The 26,509-nt window shown below is 36.4% G+C and overlaps 1 protein-coding gene across 4 annotated transcripts in view; it reads right to left on the minus strand.

Annotated features, from left to right (window-relative positions):
- LOC136829321 (uncharacterized) overlaps positions 1 to 26,509 on the minus strand; it is a 95,787-nt gene that overhangs the window by 64,665 nt on the left and 4,613 nt on the right. Inside the window, exon 1 of one of the 4 annotated variants that reach the window (XM_067087692.1) lies at positions 21,963 to 22,087. The exons of 2 other annotated variants lie outside the window; for them this stretch is intronic. The gene's annotated coding sequence lies outside the window, so the exon portion shown is untranslated. Of the gene's footprint in view, positions 1 to 21,962; positions 22,088 to 26,509 lie in introns of those variants that run through there. One more of the 4 variants, XM_067087691.1, reaches the window with a different exon arrangement.

The following is a 26,509-nucleotide window of genomic DNA, read 5'->3' on the forward strand; positions in this document are numbered from 1 at the left end:
GAAGTAACATCAACGAAAAGCGATATTATAACAACATCCTTCATATGATAACATCAGATTGCGAAAACATCTTTCATATGGTGATCACGAGAGTCTCGAGCTCATAAGGTCAGGGGTCATACGATGTTATAACTCCTTCAACTTTGCCCCTGTTGACGAAAACTAAGATTAAAGTTTCTCAAATAATAGGATTTAAATGTGTCCGACACAAAACGGTTCTTTTTAACAGCATTAAAGAAATATGTGATAAGTGTTTCAGTCTATTCTTTTTATAATTAAAAAAAATCATGGCCCAACACAGTTCGTCTTTTGCTATCCGCTCTTCATTTTTTTCACTTGACTCAGGTGTATTTGTGATATCTTCAAAAAGGGGAAAAAATAAAGGAAATATACAATAGTGGTAACTCCTTTTTATGCCCTAAAGTCTCCAGGAAAAACGAAAATTTGCAACAAGAGGATACGCAAGTAAGATAAGGAAGCAGACAGAGCAATTATCGATTGGAAACAGACATGAAATGCTTTGCCCTTTTCCCAGATAGGCAAAATCACGAACATGAACTGGAGGATAACAGACAAACTTGAAAGCTTTTCCCCGACAGGCTGCTCTGAAGGAACCAAACCATCCAAATGCTTTCTGGTGAGTAAGCGTTCAATTAAATCATTAATGTCATGGTGGGCAATGAAAATTTCACATGCACATACTCAAGAATGTTTTTCAAGAAAATTATATATATATATATATATATATATATATATATATATATATATATATATATATATATATATATATATATATATATAAATTTGCAACTGGTGATGATTAAGAGTAAAAACCTGAAAGCTTCGTGGGAATAAAAAGGTGGAAATGGAGAGATGACTATTATTATTGAACATCCTGAAATATTTTATTACTCGGTCTATGATGATACTTCACTTTATTATGAACACATTAAAATACTTCGCGAAACTTAAACCAAACCCTAACCTTACAAATCTAGTGGAAGAGGCAACAGAACACAAAAGTATTAGACATAATCAATCACAGTATCTAAGCACTACATACAAAGCTAAGCAATAAAAAAAATTCAGTACATTCTATACAAGCGGTTTTGCACTTACATGTTTAGTTGACGTTTGAGAACAAGCACAGTTATAAAACATGCCAAGAATGAAAGTGGCCGTCATATATTCAACTCCAGTCCCGCCAAAGCGCTCGAAAACACAAAGGAAAGGACTACTGTTATCCTTTTTCCAGTTCAATTTTTAATTTGGTGTTTGGTACCAGGTTATTTAGTTGCTTAAGCTAACACACAGCATATGTCGGATGCAAAACAAAACTAACAAGGGAGATCCCTATAGATGAAAGATTCAACATATAAGATTGAAATACAGGACCAGAAGTGTATTTTGTGAAATTAAGCCTTACTTGGCAAACGCGAGTTCTGGTAAGAGGAATTTCAGAGTTCTATCAACGACGGCCGTTTTACCAGATGAAGTTAACGCAGTAATTATGCCAGTCGATGTATTCAATAATAATAATAATAATAATAATAATAATAATAATAATAATAATAATAATAATAATAATAATAATCGATACAGTATATATAAAAATGGATGTGTGTTGTGTATGTATGTTCCAACATAACTCTGACAGGCACTGAGCAATCTCAACCAAACTTGGTATACATATGACTTACTATCTGGAAAAGAATACTGTGGGGGTAAGACACCACTAGCACCAAAGGGCACCAAAGAGTGGGGGGTGGGAAGGGCTTCCCTGAAACGGGGCTGGTTCTGCCCGTAGACTTAGTAACTAAATAAGCTTTACAGGTTTATCTTGCCTCATTTCGGTATACATATGACTTGCTATCTAGAAAAGAATACTGTGGGGATAAGACACCACTGGCACCAAAGGGGGTGGGGGTGGGAAGGGGGTTACATGTATAAATAACCGAAAATGACAGACAGTGTTTAATCCATAGTTTTTGAGGTTGCTGAGATGAATAGTGACACTCCCGATGCCATTCAAGTCCAAGTTCAGCTCTGATAGGAAGGGAGGATGAGAAGGGGTGAAAAATAAAATGTCAAAAATGACAGCTATTAGTGTCTAATCCATAGTTTTCGAGGTTGCTGAGATGAATAGTGACACCCCCAATGCCCTCAAGTTAAATTTCAGCCCCGACAGGAATTGGGGGTGAGAAGGGGTGAAATATGAAATGTCAAAAATGTTTGGTAATGTATGTGAAAGATTTTACTTTATAATGTGTATACTGTATTTATATTTTTAAAAACCTATAAATAAAAATTCTTTGATGTTACACTACAGATAGATTTGATTCCTTTTCTTGTCTAATAGAAGGTTGGGATATAATTATAAACCACCGGGTGTGTTCTACGTTTTGGGTGTGTTCTATGCTTTGGGTGTACCCTACAGTCTGGGTGTGTTCCACGCTTTGAGTTTTTATCGTGCAACGCCGGGTATGTCAGCTAGTAGTAGTAATAACAATAATAATATTAATTACCATTATTATTATTATTATTATATTTTATTAATATTATTATTATTATTATTAATGTACGTAGGCATTAGATTTTGGAGTATTATAATGCACAGCCATTAGTTTTGTATTCTGCAATATACAAAAACGTACCCAAGCATAAGGATGCTTTTAAATTTCGGATTATAATTCTTCAGACAACAATCACTAGAAAAACTTGTAATTATTTTCGAAGGCTGACGCCAAAAAAATTAAAAGGCGGAAGGCGAGGCGACGACGGGCCACCTCTTATAAAAGTGAAGGTTACATGCATCTAGGAGTAAGTGAAGACGGCAAGACGGTTCAGCGAAAGTGATGGCAACCAAAATGAGGAACCTTTGAGTACCAGTCTTCAAAAAGCAAATGTGGAACGTGGTGGCTTGGTGGGTGTTACAAGGCCGTTATTGAGGAATGAACCCCAAATTTCTACTCATAAGTATACTTTAGTTTAACCAGACCACTGAGCTGATTAACAGCTCTCCTAGGGCTGGCCCGAAGAATTACATTTATTTTACGTGGCTAAGAACCAACTGGTTACCTAGCAACGGGACCTACAGCTTATTGTGGAATCCGAACCACATTATAACGAGAAATGAATTTCTATAACGAGAAATTAATTTCTATCACCAGAAATAAATTTCTATCACCAGAAATAAATTTCTCTAATTCTTCATTGACCGGTCGGAGAATCGAACGCGGGCCCAGCAGAGTGCTAGCTGAGAACGATACCAACCCGTCCAATGAGGAACTTTTCTACTCATAATAACTGTCAATTTAGAAATGAAAAGCAAATTTACATTCACGGAATCATTGCATTTTTTCGTGCTATACTCATCATTCAGGAAACGCTTCTTTGAGCATTGCGAGACAAAGCATGTATAATAACAAATGATGATAAAAAGAAGTAATTTTATCACCAGCAATAACCTCTCGTGATTCAAGAGCCAGGTGATAACAGTGGTCTTATCAGTGTTTGACATCACATATCACACCTTCTTGTGGTCATTTTGTGGTAATATGACGTGAAGACATTTCTGCAGTCCTCTAACCGACCCCAAAGAAAAGATCTGGGAATTTGTAACACACAACCGTTAAATTTTTCCTAAATACTTTTCATATCGCGCCCACACTCTTGTAGAAGAAGAAAATGTCATTTATTCGATCAGCATGCTTCCAAATTGTAGACACACAGACATACATACACATACACACACATAAATACATAGATACATATATATATTATATATTATACATATATTTACAATATATTTATAGGCATACATACATACATACATACATACATACATACATATATATATATATATATATATATATATATATGTGTATATATATATATGTGTGTGTGTGTGTGTGTGTGTGTGTGTGTATTAGCTTGTGGTAAAATGGCAACTGTGAAGTAAGTTACTTAGTAACAAACAGCTTATTAAAGAATTTTCTGGATAGCCTGAGAACAATGTCCCTAACATTGCCATTAATTAAAAAAAGTTCAATAAAAAACAATATTTCTCTACGCAAGAACTGTTTTCCAGCTTTCGTTTGGCCCTGAGACATATTTGCTTTATACAAATGACATCCGGTCTTGTGGTTACGGTATAATCTATTGAGCTATAGGGTTTGGGAGAAGACATGGTGTTCTTTGAAAACACTGCAACCAAATTCACATATAAAATAACTGCAAAGAAACATACAAGCAATATATATATATATATATATATATATATATATATATATATATATATATATATAAAAAATACATATATGTATTGTATATGGATATATGTATGATATGTAAAAAATTTACATATATGTGTGTGTGTGTGTATGAAAGATAATATAATAATAACAAATTGTAAAAGTGCATTTTCACTACAAAGTGAAACTATTATTTTAAATATTACAAAAGAAAGCTGCATTACGTGAATATAAATGTGCTTTTTTATTTAATTTCAGTGTTAGGAGCTGAGATTTGCTGTTATTTCAGTGGTTAACTTCAAAATTCTTTTCCATTCGGGTGTGTGTGTGTGTGTGTGTGTGTGTGTGTGTGTGTGTGTGTGTGTGTGTGTGTGTGAGAGAGAGAGAGAGAGAGAGAGAGAGAGAGAGAGAGAGAGATGGCAAGGACTGATCGCAATATGAGTACTGTCCTTTTGGTCCTCCGTTAATCCCTTGTACAGATCCCCAAATTTGATACTAATCCGCACGTGGGCCGCTTTCCCGTAAATATTTATTTTATATTTTTGGCTTAACGTCCTTTGATAAAGATTTCGAGTATCTCTTCAAAAGAAAGCCGGCTGCCTCCCAATCTCGAGGTTTTACTCTAATTAATTCCAGCAACTTTGTGTAATACAACTGAGGAATTGGGTTAATTTCGCTCGCTCAACACTTCACCAGGTGTTTCTCTTTTGGATTTTTCCTTTACACAATTTTTCATTTTGACATCATCAAAACAATGAGCTGTCGCATCAAATGCGTAAATATGTTCCATTTCATACGAATTTTTTTCTTCATTTTTTTCTTTATAATTCAGGAGGCATTTTCCGATACGTTATGAATTCTCATAACAATCACAAGCAGTAACCACGAAGAAAAAATAAATTATAAACATGCCAAAGTAACGAAAGTAGTTTGAAGTATTGTAGAGGAAATGACAATTACAGGAAACTTCTCTCGTCCAACAAAGAGACCGACACACACACACACACACACACAAACAAGCACGTTGAATCTGCGCCAAAAAAAGTGTCTACTCCAAAACACGTGCGCCAAAACTTCCACGACAAAATGTCCCATTTCCACCCTCAACCCCATATATGGTCAAAACACCTCTGTCGGCTTCTTGCTTGCAGAGAACTGTAAGTCATAAAAATATGGCTACAGTGGACTGCCTTGAACTATGGCATACAATTGCTAGGAATTGCCCTTCCGTTACAATGTCTGCTTTTATGGCTGAAGGCCGAATAAAAAGTGGATGACTATTATAATACCTTCCACGACGTTAACATAAAATGCACAATTCGTCATACAGCTGAAACGACAATGTAACTAGTGTAAATTTTCTGACTATAGCATTAATATAATTTTAAAAATTAACAACATCTATTCTATAAGGACATGTTTGTGTAATGTGTGTTTAGATACTTCACAATGTTAAAGATTTGAGGACACAGACCCTTCACAAACACTGCAGTGTCATTTAAGACTACCAGAGTGTTGAAAATTATGCACCTTCTGTTTAGCATGAAACTTAGGATTAATATAGTCTTGTAAGTAAACCCTATTAGACATGCATGCATCAACAAATAGAGGTTTGCACTGTAAAATCAATTACAACTTGCCACTGGTGCATAACATGCAATTTCAGAAATATCTAAAAGCTATAAAAATCAACTTAATTTATATTACAAAATTCAGTAAGTCCCCCTCATGTATAATCAACAAAAGTATAAAAAAAAAGGAGAGGAGTACTTGCTCAGATTGCTAATATGATTACCAGTGCACCATCAAATTATATTATTTACATCTAAACAGTCCACCTACCGAAAATGGAAATCAAACCCAGACATAAATCACTGATGAACTACCCCTGACAGAATTTGGCGCGACAGCCAAGATAAACACAAACAAAGTGACACAACAAAAGACAAACTGCATTCACCCAGCTCAGAACACAAATAAACTATTGGGGAGTCTCAAGCCACACCTCTGGTACAAGCTGAAAGCTCAGTGCCAGGCGGGGGCGGGGGAGGGGGGGGCACTATTTCCCTTCTATCCTCAGCGTTGGAAATGTCAACACGATCTCAGATGACGAAATGGATGCAATTTTCATTTTCCGACGTGGTTTGAAATTCTGAATCAAAATTACTACCTTTTCATTTCTTAAGAATGGTTGTTCAAAAACAGGTGGATGAAAAAAATACTACGATTTTGTAGAATTTATACTGTTTATATATATATATATATATATATATATATATATATATATATATATATATATATATATATATATATATATATATATATATTTCACTAAGACAACGAAAGGGAAAACAGTTCCGCCCTCCATCAGACCTCTTCCGAGGAAGCTTATGTGTAAAGTATTAGGCCTAGTTTCATCTTTGCTGGAAGTAAAATAACATTTAAAAAACTTTAAAAACTATCAATGGGTAATAACAATTTTATGTAATATATAATATATATATATATATATATATATATATATATATATATATATATATATATATATATATATATATATATATATGGGTGCGTGAATTTTATCACATACACCATGACTTTTAATATTCACAAAAATCACAAAAATGAAGCTACGAATGTCGTTTACTATCTGATTCGCTCTACTTCAAGAATACCGCCGAAGGAGAATTATAATTGATAGACGATTCCGTACCTGGAAGATTCGAAGCCCGACAATACGGATCGACGGCTTTCAGTGCTCTCTTGACAGCCGAATGGTTACCATAACTGGAAGCCGTTGGTCCGTACTGCCGGGGGTTCGAATCTCCCAGGTACCGAACCGTTATCAGTTATAATCCTCCTTTGCTGGTATTCCCGAATATCTGTATGTATGTATGTATGTATGTATGTATGTATGTATGTATGTATGTATATATTTATATATATACGCACATGTGCGCGCCTACGTGTGCATATTTACATATGTATATGTATGTATATATATATATATATATGTGTATACATTACGTGCTATAGGGCGTGTTAATAACTTTAACTAAATTAATGTGTTTCCGAATGTTAAATTACTTCCAGCAAACATGAAACTGGCCTACTATACGTGTTCTCATCAATACCCACATATGAATAATCTAAGGAGCTAATATACACTAAATGGTCACCATAAATAAACCGATTATTATTTTTTTAATCTAGATATTTTATATTTAATATTATCACACGGATTCTAAGCAATTCAAAGCGAGCAACGAACTTATTAAACGTGTCCGCTTTAAAGACATATAAATTCAGGCATTTAATGTGCATATAATACAGTGACTGAGAAAGTGAGTCCAAAAGAAAAATGGCCACAGAAAATCATATGCTCAATATTCTGAACGAATGAAGTAATGCAGCCAAAGCAGTGAGTATGTATGTGTGTGTGTGTCTGTGCGTAGTGAGAGAGAGAGAGAGAGAGAGAGAGAGAGAGAGAGAGAGAGAGAGAGAGAGAGAGAGAGAGAGAGAGAAGTAGTATGAAGAGCAGCATGAAACACTGAGATATCTCATTCATTCTAATACCACTCTGAACATAGGAACTGAGATGAACGCTCGCTTGCGATAACTTCCAATAAGATTGCCGGAGGGTTACATTTGCAAAAAAAAAAAAAAAAAAAAATTAATAAAATAAAATCTGATCAGTGTTTAGTGCACGACATTTTTCTTTACATAACATTTTAGTAACGAGTTCACTCCCTTAACTTAAAATATACTAACATTCCTTAAGCTTCCTACTTTCAAACAAACTTTCAAGACCCAAGTTCAAGTCAAACCACAAATAAAAAACTATAAGATAACACACGGTTACACTCAGGCTCGACGACCGCCCTAAGGGATAGCATTAAGGTCTACTGCAACCTTTCCTGAACAGCCACTTTTTGTCGAAACCCCCAGAGCAAAGAAGTACCTCACCAAAGTCAAAGTGCAGATGCTGACATTCGACTCTCTCTCTCTCTCTCTCTCTCTCTCTCTCTCTCTCTCTCTCTCTCTCTCTCTCTCTCTCTCTCGTAAAACAAACCAGACAACTTATGGCAATTGTTGCAGCAATCACATCCGAAAGGATTTCTATAAGAAACTGTCAATACGTAGAGATTTGTCGGTGCTCCAGAAGCGAAGAAAACCTCAATTTGTTTCCAAACGAGGAACAGGACTTTCGTGAAAGTGATTTGACAAGAGATGTAAGAATTGACACAACTGTCTTGTAATATCGCTTAGATAATGCGAACTGAGTGTTTTTACTCTTTCCGTTGTAGTTAGAAGGGAATCTGTACTTAGAATGGCAATTATCGGCAAGCATGAATTTTAAAAATAAATCATCTATTTCTGAAATACCGCATAAAGCCACTATGAATTTCCCAATAAACATGAAAATCGTGATTTTTTTTCAGATTATCAATATTGTTGCAGACACACAAGCAACAATAAAATACACACATTTATATATACATTATATATATACATTATATATATATATATATATATATATATATATATATATATATATATATATATATATATATATATGTAGTTACAATATGTATTCCTGTGTGCGTGGGGGTGGGTAGGTGTGGGTGCATTATACATTTACTCGTTGCATGATGTTAGAGAAAACTAAACATAGACAAGTAAAGCGTAGGACGTAATGATCATGTAAATTGTTATTCTACAAATGTGTAAGTGGATACACTCACGTGAAGGTCATACTGATTGGGAAGAGGAAGACGAGCCTAACATCGTAATGCACTTACTCTTCTCTCAAAAGAAACTTGACCGTATTTGGTGCAAAGATAAATGACCAGTGTACAATATACAACTCACTTCGATTCCTTTGCATGCAGCAAGGTGATTTGACGAAGGCCAGAGGAAAGAATTCTGCAAATTTTGTATTTCATGTAACTTGTTCCCACGATTCTCACTGTAAATATGTTTTCTTCCAATATTTCCAGAATCACAAACTCAGTTGCTAACTTTGCCAGTTTAGGTTCAATTTGGAAAAGGATAAAGAGCAACGGACTCTGTAATTCGAGAAAAGTATGCTCATTTTCATCCCTGACATCCTTACACCTTTGATTGATGTTCAGCAACTTGACCCTGGATTCATACCAGAAGTGCAAAGGAAGAAAAGAACAGGATTTGGACTTTGGACATAAGAAATACCGGTGGTTAAAACAACCATACTGATTATTGTTGTATGTGAACACGCAAAGTACATAGAATTTGTTTTTCGTCTAAGTATCATACAACGTAATCGGGACTAACTGATATCAAACTTACGTACAATGGACGTATTGGAAAGAAAAAATGGAAAATATAACGAAAAATGCCCTTCATCCACGAAGAGGCCACATTACTCAACTTGGGTGAGATAAACCTTATCAATGGGCAGCAAACGTTAAGTCTGACAAAAAGCACGTTGTGCTCTTCTACGAAATCCAAAGTAATCCCTCAATTTCTCTGTGCTGATCACCTCCGGTATTTTTCTCTGTGGATGTGTTGCTTATCCACGCCGGTGCCAGCTGCGTCCTGGTTTTATGATATCTGGCAGGACCAACTCTTGTTTTGTTCAAATCAGACTTTGTTACCTTATGCCGCACAAATATACGAGTCCATAATTATGAAGAAAAACTTTGCATCGTCATATTTCAATGCGTTATCTGAAGGAAACTAAATGCGTAATCATACAAGTAAATAAATGCGCCGAAATTACTTCGGCTCAATCGAGTTTTCTGTACAGCCTCTACAGCCTATAATCAAGGCCACCGAAAATGGAGCTTTCTTTCAGTGGTCTCGGTATGATGCTGTACGAGCCGCGGCCCATGAAACTTTAACCACGGCCCGGTGGTGGCCTATTGTATATTGTTGCCAGAAGCACGATTATGGCTAACTTTAACCTTAAATAAAATACAATCCACTGAGGCTAGAGGGCTGCAATTTGGCGTGTTTGATGATTGGAGGGTGGATGATCAACACACCAATTTGTAGCTCTCTAGTCTCAGTAGTTTCTAAGATCTGAGGGCGGACAAAAAAAGTGCGGACAGAAAAAAGTGCGGACGGACACAAAGCCGGCGCAATAGTTTTCTTTCACAGAAAACTAAAAATATGGAAACAAAGTCCAAAGGGAAACAAAAGAGCGAGGTCATAAAAAACTGAAGTAAAAAAACAACAACAACAACAGCAAAGTCAACGGAAATTGAAACAGTTGCGTTACGGCGAAAATGGCTCTGCCGTAAAATATGGAATGGGAGCATTTATCGTCCCCTGCTCACGCTTCGGCCTTTTTTTAACGACAGGCCTCTCCTCCACTTGACGCGGCACTTCCATCACAACAGCTTTTCACACTCACAGTCCTCCACAGTCCTCAGACGAAATCGTTTAATGTTCTGCCTTAGCGTTCCCAACAAATACTTTAACAGCCCTCAATGTGGCATTTATTTAATACAAACCAGAACTCAATCTAATAAACAAATCTAGATTAGGATTTGTCATTATCAACAAGCATTCTGGGAGTACTGCTTCAGCATTACATGTTCGCTATCGGCCATCAAAAACAAAAAATTCCGACTGCATTTCTACTGACATGTTGACAAAGACACCACAATGGTTCTTGCAAAGACAGATAACCCAACAATTTTCTCCCGAAAAGATGTTTGCGAAATACCAACACCCCCACTCTACAGTCAGTTCCTCGTTGGACGAGTCGGTAGAGTTGTGGGCTAGCACTCGCTAGGCCCGAGTTCGAGTCTCCGGCCGGCTAATGAAGAATTAGAGGAATTTATTTCTGGTGATAGAAATTCATTTCTCGCTATAATGTGGTTCGGATTCCACAATGAGCCTGTAGGTCCCGTTGCTAAGTAACCAATTGGTTCTTGGCACGTAAAATAAGTGTAATCCTTCGGGCCAGCCCTAGGAGAGCTGTTAATCAGCTCAGTGGTCTGGTTAAACTAAGCTATACTTAACTTCTTTACACCTGTTTTAAATATGAAGGTCTGGGTCAACGCCAAAGGATCACTAGCACTGCAGTCATCTGAAAGGATTATTAGCGGAGTATGCATGTCAAACAGGAAGTCTCAAGTGAAATTACTTCAAACATTTCCCTCTTCTCAAAGATTATAAACAGACTGACAGAAAGCCAGACAGACAGGTCGACGCTCGATCCCCACCAAGGACATCTATGCACGATGGTCTGCTTTTGTGCCAAGTTTGACGCAAATCCATTTAAACATGTCGGATGACTTAGGAAGACAAGGTACGAGTGACATACATATTGACAAGCTGACAGACAAATGGAAAGGCGATCTGCAGTTATCCCGAACTTCGACGGTAAAAGGATAAAGACTTGATTTATCTCAATGTCCTTTCATAAAACATTACTTTACCTTACAGCTTTATCTTTATATAAACTAACACCGAATCTACTACATGGCTACAGTGCTATAAGAGGACACCAGGCCATGTAAAGCAGAATTATACCATCCGTTAAGAGTCCTGTCAACAACAGCACTGTATTGAGAGGAAGCAGAGCTTACAATCCACGTTTAATTTTTTTTTTTTTTTTTTTGGGGTTTCATTTGCAACGACTGTTCGGTGATTTCCTCCCTCTACTAAGAAGAGTTGGCACTCTCCCTTCCTCCGTGTTTCCTAACTTTTACAACCTCCACCAGACTCTTCCTTCACCCTCTGGACCTACAGTAAGTAAGGGAATCTGCGCCTGATTAAAAATGGAAGTTTTACTTCTTCATTGTTTATTATTATCACACGTAAGACTGCCAGTCGGTTTTTTTTAAATACTGAACTACCTTTTAACGTCTGACATGTTTATGTTGGGAACGGATGGATAAACTTGCATACTGTGTGTTCAGTGATGTCTGTGCATGGCTGGTGAATATCAGTCCTCCTCCTCAAACACTCTGGGCACTTGGCCTTCATTACATTAATTGCCAAAAAGTCAACCTAGTGAGAAAGAGAGAAGGTTTAAGTTTCGTGAACCTGCACTCTGGAGATAATGAAGATTGTGATGATAATGATGAAGATGATGATGACAATGTCATTATAAATGCTCTTAACGATCGCCATATGAATCAACTCTCCAGTCTAAACATATAGGCAAAAAAAAAAATAATATACGTTTTTAAATCTGCATTCCGCACACCGAATGAATGTATAGTTATGCAATCAGTTATCAGTTTAATGCTAACTTCTCTCAATCAAGCTTTGATAACACGATAATAATTGCGCCTAGTTCAAAATCAAATTAGACTGTAAGGGTGTTACTTTAGACTGAGCTGGCCTTGTTCCACCAAGGGCTTAGCTAGTTAGTTATAAATTATTTGTTCAACCAGACCTCTAACATACCACAATATATAGCACTGCTCCTTGATAAGTTTCAACCACTAACAAAAAAATACTTATGAATCGGAAGCGACAAGGTAAAGTTTGACAGTGGGAACTTCCTGCGAATTTCAAGTACGTGGAATAACATGACTCATTACATTGAGGTGGTAACACTTGAATCTAAGGTGATCTTACAGGAAGTGATATATATATATATATATATATATATATATATATATATATATATATATATATATATATATATATATAAATAACTAAAAATACAATGGAAAAACTTAATAAAAGTAAAGTAACCTCAAATGACTGCATAATAAAATGTTCTCTTAGAATTACTAGTCATCAAGGTAAGATTTCCAAGAAGCCACCTTATCACAGCCAGTATATATATATATATATATATATATATATATATATATATATATATATATATATATATATATATATATATATATATATAAATATATGTATATATACATAAAAATACAAAGATATATATATATAGCCTATTATATATATAAAATGCTTCACTAAATTTTACTACAACAGGGACAAATCCTTCTGCAGTTCTCGAAGACGAAGAAATTCACCGGCCAGTTTTTTTTACAAGGGTGAATGACCCGCAGTGAAGTCCTCCCAGTGTCCATGCTACTACAAAACTGCAGGAGCTCGTCCTCCACTTCACGACCTGTTCATTAATGATACTAAACGGAAGTTCGCATGCGGAACAAAATAAGGTATACATCTGACGTTCTCAGCCTTCGCTTTATTTCTATTTCTATTCATTATTTATGGGATGACGTCCAAGCTAAGATAGAGAGAGGTTAACCAACAAAGAATACTATATACCTTACAGAAGCAAATGTCTTTTACAAGAAAGTGTAATTCTAATCAACATATGTGGCACATGAACAGAATAGAATATAGAATTTAGGCCAAAGGCCAGGCGGAGGGACCTATGAGGTCATTCGGCGCTGAAACGGAAACTTACAGCTAAAAGGTTTGAAAGGTGTAACAGGAGGAAAACCTCGCAGTTTAAGATGGAAGAAAGAGAATATGAACGGAGGTACAGTAAAAGGAATGAAAGAGGTTGCACCTAGGGATCTAAGGGACGCTGTAAAGAACCTTAAATAATCCCTGCAGTGCACCGCATGAGGTGCACTGACGGTGCTACCCCCCCTACGGGACTGTAGCACATGAAAACTGATATGTGAAAGGGCCAATAATGGTTATCGTTACCTAGGGTATCATAAAATGTGAAAAAACTAATTTATTAGACAATACAAACAAGCCTGCATATATGTCACCATTTGCTAGAATAAGATGAAGGATTCTTAAAAAACATGGGATTATAATGGAAAAAATATTACGGGTTAAAACAAGAATGTTTGTCAATTTCTTCAACGAAATAAAACGTTCCTTTTCAAGTGTTTATGAAACTATAAACAGAGAATTTCTCAAAATACTGATAAACAAATGAATCAATTCAAAACTGAATGAGAGACGCGAGGAACTTTTAATAATCAACGCTATTTGTTGACTTTCGAGTTATTACGAAAATATGCATCTTTTTACCGCTTTTCTTACATGCTCATAAATCACTTCCCAATAATCTTTTCTTATCAACATTAACCCTGCCAAATCTTGCCAGCAGTTTGTTGTACCTATTGTCATTCATAAGTAATCCCATAAAAATAGGAAAATAATTCCAATCCACGACCTCTTGCCTATCTTCATAAACGTCCTGAAATAACATTGAATTTTTTTTTTTTTCAGAATCATATTTTTTCCCCCAGAATCATATTTTTTCCCCAGAATCATTTTTTTTCCCAGAATCATATTTTTTTCCCCAGAATCATATTTTTTTCCCGCAGAATCATATTTTTTCCCCCAGACTCATATTCTTTCTAATTCAACTCTGACGCTGAACTATGTACTAACGGATTAAACTGAATGAAATCTATTAAAACACTGCAACGCACATTTCAGGCCAAGAGGAATAAATTATGACCATCAGGCAGTTCAGAAATTTAGGGACAATAACGTTGCCCTTTTCCTAATCCTAATCATGCGGAAGGCGATCGTTGGCGCTACCTACAAATTAGTGTTCATTTACTGAATAAACCGACTGCCATTCAAACTATCATGAAACCTTGGCATTTTATAGATTACATTTCGTTCAAACTATATAATAATAATAATAATAAAAAAAAAAAAAATAATAATAATAATAATAATAAAGAGCATTAATTTTTACGACGATTAAAATAGAGAGAGAATATGCTTGTATATTAAGCATGGGTATGAATAAGTAGCAAAATGTATTACATACGTGTACTGAGAATAACTTTCGAATGGGTTCACCATGGATTCACCAAGGTAAAGACAGGGTAACCTCGTCGTAAACATTAATGCTCTTTATTATTATTATTATTATTATTATTATTATTATTTGTAGCCACAGAATAGAGAATGCTGAAGGCTTCAGTTAAATCTGCTGGATAATAGTTGTTATAGTTATCATTTAAAATGCAATGTGAATCCATAAATTTTTTCCATGTAATAACTATAGTCTATAGACAATAAATTCCCTCTCTTATATTACCACCACTTTTGACGGTACAATTTTGCCCTACAGATCATCCTGCTTGGCTCCTTTCATGGGTGATCAATGACCAGTAGGCACTGTTATTTTGACAGGCAATGTTAACAGTTTTGTAAACATCCATAAACTGTTTACACAAAGTTTAAGAAACTGTTCTGCCTTTTCTCCGACAGTACGCTGTTGATTTTTCGTGCCAGAGTCATTTTTTACGATTGCTCGTATTAACTATACGCATGATTACTAATGGAAGTATGTATTATTAGTAATAACAATTTCAAGGGTTTTATCGAAGATTCATTACCAAGTAATGGCCCCATACTCCAACAACCGACCCATGCTGTTAGTTTTATACAAGTCTGGATATTTTCGAAAATTCGCTGCTCCGTTCAAATGCAAAACTGACAGAGCTTCCTTCAAAATGAAGCAAAAATCCGAATAGCAAGAGAACGAAGATCTCTGACACTGGAGATACACCTTTACAAATCAAAATATTTGCGAATTCAAATCAAAATATTTGCAAGTTTTCAGTTTTCAATTATTACGTACAGAACAGACGTTCGACTGGGTCAAAGGCTGATGGCGGTCGACTCATTTTAGATTTACCCTTCCGGTTTAGAGTTTTAGCCAAGAGAAGTTATATACTTTGGGTTACAGATTTTGCACTTGCACACAAGCTTCTTCCTTGGATCGCTTCATCAAAGTAAACATATACAGTTGCTTTTGCCCTTAAATCTGAATGACTTTTAAACGAACACACAGCCAGTAACCTAAATCGTTTGCATGATATACTATACACGGATAAGATAATCTCTCTGAATGCCCTACATAATAAATAAGGACTATACTTCAGCATGGAACATAAATTCGTCACCATTTCTGAAAGAATTTTCTTCACAAGCGCGCGCGCAGCCTCTACATAACTATATAAATATAAATATATATTATATATATAAATATATATACATATGTATGTAAAATAGTCCTTGTACTGCGGCGGAATAGCTATCAGCATCCAACAGTGCACTATTTACATGAGCAAAATCAGAGAAAAATAGTGCACAAACACCTCAGACAGATATCAAAGACGTCATTTCCTGTGATCTTTTTATTATAATTGCCGCCTTCTTGGGAGCAGGTGTTTCATAGGCGCGTTTTCTGGTATAACGCTCCGACTGCAAGTTTTCCTTCCTGTCAGGTTCAAGAAAGGTTCACAGTTCAACGAACTGGCTGCCCTTTGTCAAAAGTTTATATCATTATCGTCAGTATCACTCCCACTGCCGTCAAGATTATCTATATTTTCTTCGTAATGGATCAATATATACTGATTCGAAATCCATGCTGTGGGACTTGCTTATCAAGTTGATGGGGCATTGTGCAGAATAATAATAATAATAATAATAATAATAATAATAATAATAATAATAATAATAATAATAATAATAATAATAATAATATATTAGAGTTGTACTTCACTGGAAGTTTATCATTATTATAACTGAGTAATATTATGTTGTCTCTTCCTATTATAATTATTGTAATAATTATAATTATTTTCAATATAGTACCCAATCATCGTAACTGTAATGTTCTTGATACCAAGATAATGAAGATGGATGATAAAGTACTGGAAACATAAATTACAATGTTTCTAAGGATGATTATAAATCACATTTGCAACAATTACTGTTCACACTCACTATATTCAACGTGGGAAAAAATGTGTAAACTTTATTTTCAAGTGTTCGTGTACCAGGCAAATAATTATACTCATCAAGGAAATATACTTTTCTTTTCACTTCCTGGTTTAAGGTGCAAATTTAAATCCATCAAAATTTTGAAATTATTCGGTTCCCATAAACATCACGATTTCAGACCAAGATTCGTCAGCAGAGATAATGAATATCTTTTACATTTCTTACTTGCTTATTTGACTTCTGAATGTACATATTTAACTACTGGCTGACTTGATTTAGTTTTACTGAAGGAATTAATAATGACAAATTTCACCAACTGCTTCTCAGATTTTTAATGTCAGCCTTAAATCACCGTTTATTAATCGAAGTTTCAAACTTCAAAACTTCTAGAATGTCAAATAAGAAAAAATGAATTTGGCATAAAAAAGGGACCCACACAAAAGTAAGTTAGGGTCACCTAAATTGGTGTAACACGATGACTGGGGATCGAACACTTGCCACTCAGTTTATGAACTGAACGCGTTACCATTACGTTACAAATAAAACACATTCTGAATAATTTACACGCTCATATAAAACTCCAAACAAGACGTCGCACTGATTTCCTGAAGTGAAGACATCCCGAGATCAGTAGAAAGGTCCTAAACATCACATATCATTAAACTCTAATGAAAGAAAGGAAATCAAATGACTCCCTATCATTATGGTGACGTAATTTACTCCTCACTTCAACTGCTCTAAACATCTACTCAAACCCCGCACGACGGTCTTATGAATTCTCGCCATAAGGAATCACAGTGAAGATTTATAATCATAAACATAAGCTATAAATGCGTCCACAATTTTATACCACCCGCAACTGAAGTCATTTGACTCGAAAGAACAGGAAACATGCCGATGACATTCTGTGGTGTCTTGTCCCTTATCCATTTCTCTTAACCACAAATGTTGAATCACTGTCACGTCAAACTCTAAGGCTTTAGTTTTAAACGGTTAAAACCTGATAGTGACTGAAGTACAGGGATACCATTAAATAGGCGTCAATATTCGATTTTTAAATTTTGTACTCTTTGTGGAATTATTATTGTTATTACCCATATAGTTTCGGTTCTTATCCCAATTTATCATTATTTTTCAAATAGATAACCACTGACAGAGTAAATCGGAGTTCTTCACTGTACCTCAAAAGATACGTTTGCTTTCTTTACCCGAAAATAATGGTTTTGAGTCTACAAAAGAAAGAAGAAAAAATAATGCTAAATTAGGATAAGAACCCAAACAATATGGGTACTAACAATAATAATTCCACAAAAAGTACAAAGTTATAAGAAAAACATAAGCATTAGCAATATAGCTTAGGTTAAGTGTAAAATAATAATAATAATAATAATAATAATAATAATAATAATAATAATAATAATAATAATAATAATAATCCAGTATAACCATTATGGGGAATTTCTCCAGTAAGTCCCAAAGCCATCAAGATGCTCCGTTTTGAACCAGAGATCGACAATGAACTTATCTCAGGGAGTCTGACATAAATCCGTGAAAACATACTGCTTTAAAACGGGTTTCAGAAAAGTTGAAGACGTAAAAACTTTCAATATTTAACATGAAACTAAATGTGAACAGCTAATAAAATGTTGCTAAGTTGCTTTTGCTTCACTGCACTCTCATACGTTTAAAAAGAACTGCGCGCGGCTGGAAACATTTTAGTACAGGCTACAGTGGGAAAATAAAACGAAACAACACAGAGAGCATGACGAAAGCAACCAACGTGTTCAGAAGAGGCAGCTTGAGGTAGGCTACTCATAATCCGGCCCAACAAAAGATGTAGCCTGATATTATGCAATACATTCTAAAGACCGGAAATTAAAAATGGTTATGAAACAGGAAAGCTGGTGTTCATGAAAAATATAAACCAACACACAAGTAAAAGGCCCTAAACAGGCAGACCAAGGGAAGCCCAGAGACACACTTAGAAGAAAATGAAACTGGTGCTGAAATTGGACGTCTCTCCATAACCACTGACCCGTTGTACAGAAGAAAAAAATCCTATTCATCAATCTATTCTTATTTTACTTATTGTTAGTAGGCTAGTGAGGATACTAGGCTGATAAGAATTATGTTGTGGTGAACTTCCATTAATCACAATAGCTGGAAAGCTGGGTATTTTAATAATCATAATGTTCACAGCACTGCATAACGAAAATATGCTGTACCAAATTTAACCGCTAGAAATAGATAAGAATATAGAATTTAGGCTCAAGGCCCTCTGAGAACTTTCAAAGCCGAAACGAAAACTGACATTTAAAAGGTTTGTAAGGTGAAATAGGAGGAAAACCTCCCAGTTGCACTATGAATCGTTAGGAGAGGGTGGAAAGTAAGATAAAAAAAAAAAAAAAAAAAGGAATACGAACGGAGGTATAGTAAAAGGAATGAAAGGGGCTGCAGCAAGGGGCCGAAGGAACGTGGCAAAGAACCTTAAGTAATGCCTACAGTGCACCGCATGAGGTTCACTGACGGCACTAATCCCCTACGGGATTAAACGCTAGGTCTCTGAACATTACTGTGGCAGCAGATAGTACTAGGGATCGTGGTATCTGTAGGTCGGAGCGGCACAGGCTCGAAAGCCAAGAGAGTGAAGGAGTCAGCTGAAAACTGCCATCCGGTTGTTACAGTTTGAACAGCATTCAGTAGCCAGTCTTTCAGTCATGCATCTACTTCCACAGGATTCAAATATGTGAATAAATCTAAGATCAAGAGAACATGTTTACTAATTCATTAAAACAGCTTCACATATACCACGACAATGAATGAATGTCAGAATTATTTACCTCACTGCCGTTGCTAGTGCAGGAAATGGACACGCAAATTACGACAGCTGAGCATTTATCAAAGGAATCCCGTTTTGTAAACATGATAGTTAAAGCTCCATTGAAATAACTCTGTTTTGTAAACGCTACCGTTGTAGCCAAGGCCAATGAACTGTTAGAAGCATGGATGCACGCGTGACATTCATGGCCCAAGTGAATGAAGTACGTCTTATCAACGTATGCACCACACATACTACCGCAAGCCGCAAGGATTATTCTGACGAATTTCTATGATATGCCAACAAGGTGGTACAGATACAAAATAAAACAGTTACGTTTATTCGCCTTAATGCCTTTTGCCGTAAGCTCGAGAACGCATTGCTGTAGTCTTCGGAGCGGGACAGATTCATACAATGTCTTCAGACCTTGGATTTACAAATGACGTGGTGAAAATAATTCGAATTAAAGCATTCACTGCATCTACGACAGACAGTAAGTACCCTCTACCTTTAGAGTGTGTTAAGAACAGAACTCATTCCAGAATTTAGGCCAAAGCCTAAGCGCTGGCACCTATGAGGTCATTCAGCGCTGAAACGGAAATTGAGAGTAAAAAGACTTGAAAGGTGTAACAGCAGGAAAACCTCACAGTTGCACTATGAATCAATGGTTGGGAGAGGGTAGAACGTAAGATAGAAGAAAGAGAAAGAGAATATGAAAGGAAGTAAAGTAAAAGGAATGAAAGGAGTTGCAGCTAGGGGCCGAAGGGACACTGCAAAGAAGCGTATACCTACAGTGCGCCGCGTGAGGTGCACTGACGGCACTAAATGTATTGTCGTGACCATCAGTTGAATAATCTCCCATTCACTGTCACAAATCATCACTGCTTAACATATGCCATGTCAGGTAAATAATACATCCTAATAATAAGGCCCGTAATTACCTCAAATTTCTCGTCCTAGTCAGGTAAATAACTTCTACTGGAAACGCCCCTGACACGACAGCCCGGTAAATAATTTCTATCCTTAAAAAACCTCTCCATATGCAAATCCAGTTATTCCAAAGTTACTGTCAACAGGGTACCGCTCAAAAAAAAAAAATCATTGATAATTCCCAGTGACCTATGCCTTTGTGTGGCCCCAAGTGACACTCCATGCTTAGTTGTGATTCATTTGAATATCGTAATAAATACATTATCTTAAATACCAAATGATAATTTACACCACTGAGTCATATGCAAATTGTTAAATTAATTATAAAGTATTCAGTAATGCTAATGTCTCCAGTAAATTACTCGAACAAAGGATTACAGACTATTTTGATTTCCACAAGATTTTGTCAACCAAATCCTGCATAAATTCCTTTCAGAAGGACGTGTAATTACTGAATTTACCGACATAATAGTCTTCCTCATGCTAATGTTGAACTGTGTTACTCTAACCCTGCTTCCGTGGTCACCAACTCTTGGACCCTTCAACTCTTTTTGCCTTGACTAGATTAGATAAGCGGTCCCACTGGCCTCTGTATCTAAATAAAAATTCATGAAAGCAATGGATCAAACGAGCTTGTGTTTACGCCAATTTGTACTTTCAGCCTGAAAATAGATTGTGTTACCCTACTTTACATGTTCACAATTAACTGCCAGACGTGGATAAATGAATAGGCCTACACATAAGTGCATGTGCACACTGCCTTTACTTTTTTCCCTAAGCAAAAGTTAAATATCGTTACTTTGTTCCACATAAATCTAACATCCTCATTGATAGATATCTAAGTAACAAAGTACCGGTATATAAAAACATCTGGTTAACATGAACATCCTTTCATATGTCTTTCCTTCTAGTCTCATTTCCACTTCTGAGACAAGCTCTTGCAATCAATAAAAAGTAGCTAAACACTAAAAAGTCTGCATCAAGGAAAATATACAAAGCACTCTGTGATTTAAGCTATTACATCAAAGAACAGGTATGTATGGTCCGTCTTCATTATTTTGAACAATACGACAATACTAAATAAGCAGTAACTGTGTTTCTTAGAAACTAAAAAGAACAAAATGGATTGAACACGCTTTGTCCCTATGAGAAACCAGTCATGAGAAAGACACTAATAGTCATACTTACAGTTACTTTATAAACATTTTACGAATAAAATTACTTGCAATAAAAAAAAAACTGCTAGAATGGACACTTACTCTAGGTGCATGCGGTCATATCAAGTCTGGTCCACATGGAAAACACAAGCTAAATCCCGCCACACAAGAGGGAGCTACTACAACCCACCCTCACAACGTCAGCATGGGAACTGAGGCGTGATTATAGTGTAGTGTCCCGACTCGCGAACCCCGGGGCCTTGGGAAACGGTCTAGCGTATCATGCAACATAACCCGAGGTCTTTCATACCATTGGCGAAAATTATAGGACGTTCTTTACGACAGTTACCAATTTTATGACGTCGCTTTTGTAAATAGATAAATCGCTTTGTTTATTCATTCATTTAGTAGATTCTACACACGCAACCAAAAATAGAGTGACATGACGCACCAAAACAAAATGAAAACGAAAATAATGCCCCAAGATTTATGGTTGATAAGATAGGAACGTCGTAAAACTAATAAACAAACGATGCTCGAGAACAGCGACAACAACCTCGGTCATAAAGGTCTCTCTTTTTAGTATACGACCTGTAATTTGTTTCATCAGTGGCTGTAAATTTATCTATTTATCTATTTTTAAAACGGATAAACAAAGAGGAGCATATGAAAAATGACAATGTCATTCACAATGTTCTATCTTCCTAAAAGAATATGAAGGGTACTTCATTTATTTATCTACTTCATTTATTTATCTACAAATATATTCATTGGTCATACTTTCTTTGAATAAGATTCTAAGTTCAAGCAGCAAATAAGACTGTCGTGTCAAAGTGATGTTTTCAAACTTCATAAAACACGTGGAATGAGACGCAAGATTAACCCACGACACAAGGATAACCTACTTTAAATATGAAAACTCAAAAATAAGAAAGCGATTATATCCATCAAATCTACCCATTTCAAATCCCTCCCGAAATTTTAATCACCTCCGTCCCCTACCCTACCATGCACCTTGGCACAGTAACAGCAGGTAGGGACGCATCACAGCTGACGTATCCAGTGAAGATAACATCGAGCTGAGATTATTTTGAGAAAATGGATGGAAAAAGAGATCATAAAATACATGAGACATACAAAATATTCATGGTCTTCCTGACGGGAAATCTCCCTTGCCCTACAAGATCTATAAATGCTTAAATAACTGAACTATCACAGTACTGATAAAAGGTATCAATCTTGTTAAAAAAAAACAGTCGCGAGCTGGAATGCTACGCCATGCATTCTGCAATTTATTCTGGAATTGATATTGCAACGTACAGGTGATTGTGTTACCACTCGTCTTATTATCATTATTTTAACAATTCAGACCGTTATTAAACTTACGCGAAACCAGTAAAAAGTCATTAACACGCTAAGCAAGCTTCAAGAATACAGATGTGCTTGTATTTATATAAGTGAAAATTACTGAGCTAATATAAGAGGAAATATTATAGAATGTAGATGGAAATAACAGAAAAATAGATCACAACCAATCTACACAGGAACGAATAGCAGTCAAGATATAAGCAACCCTGTCACTTCAAAGTAGAACCAGAGTCTCTGTTCTCAAAAAACACTAAGAAAGAGTCTTACACAAACCTTCACGGTTAATGAAATGTAAGACTTTTGCCACTGGGCAATTATGACATCCAGACATCTCAGCAGAATGTGAATACGGGTGATCTACAAAAGTAATGTTAACTGTAGCACAGCTGACGTTCCTTTGTGAAATAAAGCTCATGGAAAATGTTGAACCAGGATGCCTCCCAAAGATGGTTCTAAAATAATGATCATTGTCGGGACAAAGAAAACCACAAGATTGTGGTTTCGTCTGAAGGTTAGTTGGTTGTTTAGATCAAACGGCCCTTGCCCAGAGGCAAGTGTGGTGAGGTGTCAAAGGGGACAAGAGGCCTGATGTGGACCACTGAACTCTACCTATGTGAAGTCTTAAGAATATCTAGCTTTCTGGCAACTTTATAACTTTTTGGGTCTACAATCGATCATATGGAATGGTCAAATACAATGTTACAAAGCACAAAAATCTGGGCTGGGAGTAAGGTACATACCGTCCAAGTAACATAGTCTTGGTTTTGCTCAACTTTAACTTCACACGGCCATATCCCATCATTACATTACTTGCAGATCCAATCCGATCTGCTACAACTAACACTTACTTCGCTTTGCTTGCAATTGGAGCTGCATCAACTGCCGAAAATCAGTTGATGCAACTCCAATTGCAAGCAAAGCGAAAATTACAAATAAGAAAGGTCCTAGAATACTGTCCAGGGCAACACCTGATATGATAAGGTTAGGCTTAACAGAACCACCTCTAACAACAGCCCCCAGTTGCTGGCCACTTAAAAACCGTGTTCCCATACATAGTATTCAACACACACGTTACGAATTTCATCTATTACAGTCTTGTAGTTAATTAAACATATTTCTCGACTTCACTCAAAACCTGTCAAATATTAGGGAATTCAAGGCATTCAACTAAATATTTCACATCAATGGACATCCATCTCGCGAACACAGCCAAATGGAATCAAAGATTTTCTAGTACCATTTTTATTTTTCTCGCTCACATTTTACATTTTGCTTCTTCAGCATAAAATAAACAACCTTACCAACATGTATGTTGTTTATTTATTTACACATACAGACATATGTCCAACGAAAGAGGGAGAGAAAGCCAGAGTAGATGAATTTTTTTTTAAATTATACACTGGTGACACAATAGCACTGATCGTCGAAGGACAGAGAGAGAGAGAGAGAGAGAGAGAGAGAGAGAGAGAGAGAGAGAGAGAGAGAGACCCCGTAACAGTGAAGCCGACTTAAAAAAAGTAGCTATCATATTTATCTAACGTAGGCCAGACAGGCTGCTTTTGCGCATGTTCATTTGCATCAATATGCATTCAAAGCATACGGTAGAAGCGCAGCCGCTCTCCTGTCATTAGCATGCCGCGATGCCCAGATACGCCGAGGGTGAGCAACGACCAACAGGTTGAGCACTGTATAATTCCACCTTCGCCAGTTTCTTTCCAGATATTGTACTGATGAACGTCACCATATTGCTGACATCGTCAGAGATGGGCAATGCCAAGCATCTCTGAAAAGCGTACGGGTCCTACATAAATATAAATGTCCTTTATCAGTTTCTAATCGATTAAGACAAGAAAAGGTCTAGGCCACATGGTCAAGAGATTATCATCTCTTTACCTCTCTCGCTACTCATGTGGCCGTTCTAGTCTGCGGAACCTTCTCATAAAAGTATTGTATGTGGCCTCTTAAAGGGACCTCGCTGGTTGTTTTTTTTTTTTTTATGTTACCACGTTCAGTCAGCCTAGTTTTTACGTTGCTGTTTACTGCTGTCGACAGCAGATTGTGTCGAGGATGGCTTACTAGTTAGTAGATGTATACGACAAGATTCTTAAACGCTTCATGAGCAATGATTTCATCAACTTTCTTTCAAATGTTCCTTTACTCTCTTTAAGAAATAAATACCTTAATTGCTAAGAACCGATAGTAGCAACCGCTTCGGCAAAACAGTGTACAGTAATGTTTAGAACAGTTTCTTTCGAACGGGCCTAAAACTTTAGAGTAGAAAACCTGACATCCATTTTACGGACCGTGATGATCCAAACTCTTCCTTATGTGAACAATTAAAAACTTCGAGTCTTGAGGTCACTATTAAAAATAACAATCATTCGTACCGACTTGCTGGTCAAGCCAGCAAAATCGTCAACAATATAACAGGGTCATAAAAAGTAGATCTCGGAATGACGATGTATGAAGTACGTTTCTTGGAAAGCTAGGGGGGGGGGATTTCACCATGAAGTACATTACAGAAACACTAATTCTAGTAGCAGGTCGCTTATTGAATAGTATGTTTAATTACGTACCTGTAGACATTTGTTTGGAATACCATCAATACCTTTACAATGGGAGAAAATGCAACTCAAATTTAATCAACCCGAGCAAAGGTGCGTTTCTTCCAGTTGACCCTACTAGTGTTCTCGTTTTCTTTAATATCTTGTAGTAGTAGTAGTAGTAGTAATAAAGCGGTTGTCTATAGCCTACCGTCAGTAATGGCTAATCTAGCACTTGATACGAATTTTTAAATACTTTACTGGAAATGATTTAAACAAATAACAGTCTCACCAATTGCTATCATACGTAAGAGGGCTCTTAAAATATGAATCCTCCCACATATATTTTTTGGCAAACTGCTTCACCATAAAGCCTAATATAACCGCAGACTTCATTGCGGCTAGCTATTATCTCGCCCTTCGCCACGAAAAATGAATTCGCATTTGTTTACAGGCTGCCATTAACTCCTATCTATCTTGCAGTTAACGTAACGATCATTTCGGGGCTGTGCAAACGTCATCATTCACAGCTCATAGCAATAGCTATCGGGTGGACGGCACTGAGTATGATTAACACAGAGCTCATATTATTAATCAAGCCCACGCTCCCCAAGTAGAGGGCGGGAGGAGGGGGGAGGATCCAATTCCCCTCTATCTCTTCACTCGTGATGTAGCAATTAGAGTCAGGCTTCACCTATCAACCTCAAGCGCTTCCGGCGTTATTAAAAGATAGCCGTT

This window comes from Macrobrachium rosenbergii, chromosome 44, assembly GCF_040412425.1.
Source record: "Macrobrachium rosenbergii isolate ZJJX-2024 chromosome 44, ASM4041242v1, whole genome shotgun sequence".
NCBI lineage: Eukaryota > Metazoa > Arthropoda > Malacostraca > Decapoda > Palaemonidae > Macrobrachium > Macrobrachium rosenbergii.